Source organism: Gracilinanus agilis, chromosome 6 (genome assembly GCF_016433145.1).
Source record: "Gracilinanus agilis isolate LMUSP501 chromosome 6, AgileGrace, whole genome shotgun sequence".
Lineage (NCBI taxonomy): Eukaryota > Metazoa > Chordata > Mammalia > Didelphimorphia > Didelphidae > Gracilinanus > Gracilinanus agilis.
This window is the reverse complement of record NC_058135.1, coordinates 222,876,450-222,879,359: the sequence shown is the minus strand read 5'-3', so window position 1 is coordinate 222,879,359 and position 2,910 is coordinate 222,876,450. Positions and strand designations below refer to the sequence as shown.

The following is a 2,910-nucleotide window of genomic DNA, read 5'->3' as shown; positions in this document are numbered from 1 at the left end:
CTCCCCGCAGAGCCCCCGAGCTGTTCACACTTCACTCCAGGGACGATAAAGTCGCTTTTGTTCTGGTTTCCCAACAAACGAGCCAGGGGATTGCGCGCCATCCCTGCGGGGCTGGAAACGGGGCACGGTGTCTCCAGGAAAGAGGAAAAAAGCCTGCTCGCCATCAGTTTTACTGCGAAGACAAAACGGGCTTGATTCGCAACACTCGGGCCTTTGTGAGCAGCCTCTAGCGCCCGGCGCTCAGGGGCGACCGCAGGGTCGGCCAGCCGGCTGGGGGCTCGGGCCCCACCTCAGCTCCAGCTCCCTAAAAAGGTCTTCCCAGCCCCAGCCCACCTCCAACATGGCGGGGCCCACGAGGAAAGGGTCCGCGCAGGAACTCTACCGGGTGAAATCATGTAATAATAACTCATGAAATAAATAATCTGTAACCAAAGCCACACGTTCCCAGAACGAAGCTCGCGGCTCGTCTGGCTTCCCCACGGTCTCGACCTTCCCAGCCTGCATGTGTTTCCACGGGGAGCAGGCGGGCGGGGACATAGACCCAGGTGCTCACGGGATTGGCACCCACTATCGAGTTGAAAATTGAAGGCTGAAGCCCGGGACAGCAGGAGACGCTCCCTGATAGACCGCGGTGAGATGGCAATCAGGGTCTCTGCCGTCATAGTCCCCTAGATAGCTGAAATCAAGTTTTCTCTCTAGAGGGCGGGGATTGATGCCATATTGAACCATCTGCTGCTCCCTCTCTTGGCCCGCCAGGTGGGAAACGTGGAGGGAAGGATGGGAAAGGGGTGGGGGTGGGGAGGGGTTCTTGGAAGAAGTTGTGCTGTGGCCCATCTTCTACGTTGATCCTTGCGCTGGGATAGTAGGTCAAGAACTCGTTCATCAGGTTAAAGCCCTGGTCAGAGAGGAGGGCCCCAAATCTTTGCCTCAAGCTATTATAGCCATGGAAGTCGTTTGTAACCAGGCTAAAGCTCACTTGGAGTTCCTGGGTCCTTCCAAACTTGGCGGAGCTGGTCGATTTCTGAGCTGCCTTCTGAGATAACTGCTCTCCCAATATACGGCCTCCTGACCATACGTCTGGCTCATGGAAATAGTCCTTGGCTCCCAGTTACGACTCTGGGGCTCGGTACCACAAGGACACTACAACTAGCATGTGAGCTTTTAGTGGGGAGCCATACTCTCTGGCCAGCCCCAAATCAACGATTTAAAATGCTTGTGTGATGGAGGCTTAGGTGGAAAGTTTTCAGGTCCTGGTGAAGACACCACATGGGCAGGAGCTGAGTCGTCAGCGTTTTTCACTTTTCCCTGGCAGGAAGGGCTGCTTCATGGTGCCTGAGGCCCTTGAGGTCTTGCTCCATGTAATTCATCACCATAGGCTTCGTATGTTGCTGCCCACCACCATCTCCCAAACAGTGACAATGTTTGGGTGCTGACATCTCTGGATGATATTGATTTCCTTGAGGAAGGCAATTCTTTCTCTTTTTCTGTTTTTAGCTGTTTCAGAACCACAACTTCATGGGCTTTGTATACTATAGCATAGGTGCCTTCTTCCAGCCTGTTCAGATACTGGAATTCTTCCACACTCTGATGACCTTGGGAGATGGAGAAGTATTTGGGGGGCTCCTGTTTCAGCTCAGTGGGAGATAAATATTCCATTCTCTTGCTCTTCCTCTTCATTCTTTTCTTCTTCACTCAATTTTTTTTTCTCTTTTGTAACCTTTACCTTCTGTTTTGGAAGCAATCCTGTGTATTGGTTCAAAGGCAGAAGAGTGGTAAGGGCTAGGTAATGGGGGTTGAGTGATTTGCCCAAGGTCACACAGCTAGGTCACATTTGAACTCAGGACTTCTTGTCTCCAGGCCTGGCTCTCTGAGCTACCTAGCTGCTTCCTTCCCTCACTTCTCAGACACTTTCTTCACATACTTCCTGTCTCCTCTTCCTCCTCTGATTTCTTATTGTCTCTCTCTTCTTCCTCCTCAGAATCAGATCCTGACTCTGTTGATAAAGCCTCAGCTGAGCTAGTCTTCATCTCACTATCAATGATATCTTGTAAATCAGAAAGGAGATCCCTCTCCTCTGGTTTCTCCTCTTTGACTGGCTTCCTGCCATCCTCTTGCTCAAATCTCTCATTGATGGAGTCCAATGACTTATTTTTACTTTGCCTACGCGGTCTTCTCAAGATGTTCTGTGATGTGCAGACACTTCTGGCTTCCTGATCTTTGAGCTTCTCCCACTCCTTCTGTTCCCTTTGTTCCTTCTGCTGCTCCTTCATCTTTTGCTCTCATTCTCTTTCTCTCCAACTGTTCAAGATGATCCTTCTCCCTCCTGGAAGATTCTCAATTCTCCCTCCCTTTTATGCCTTTCCCATTCCTAACAACCTTTTCCCCTCTCCTCCCCATGCCTCCTTGGCCACTCATGTTCTCGATTCTTCCCTTTCACCCTGACATGCTTCCTCCCTCTGCTGAATGTCTGCAATGCCATTTTCTCTTGTTTTTCCAGGGATGAACTTGTTTCTTTCATGACCTGTGCTGAAGTAGTTTGATAGCTAAGGAGTCATCTTCTTCCCCCAGTATCTCCCAGAGAATCTATTCACTCTACTCTGTAATCTCTCAGCTCCCTCTCTTCAAGGGAATCCCTATTATCAGAATATTGAGTGCATTTCATTTCAGTCTTCTCTTCTTATTCTTACTTCTTTTCCTGAAGAATTTCATTTAAAGTTTTCACTCTCCAAGAATCCTTTTTCATTACCCATTTGAGTTAAGAAACACAATGGGCCTGGTGTACCAACTACGGAAGCTGCTACTGCTGCTGGAGCCAGACCCAGAGAAGTAAGAAAAACCAGCATTGCTATGGCTTGGTGACATCATATTTATCCTTTTCATATTTGGTTTTTAAAACTTTCCAAAGGAAGG

At 49.2% G+C, this 2,910-nt stretch overlaps 1 pseudogene; it reads right to left on the bottom strand.

Moving 5' to 3' along the window:
- Nucleotides 1–567: 567 nt before the first annotated feature.
- Nucleotides 568–1,719, bottom strand: LOC123252481 (annotated as a pseudogene).
- Nucleotides 1,720–2,910: the final 1,191 nt, after the last annotated feature.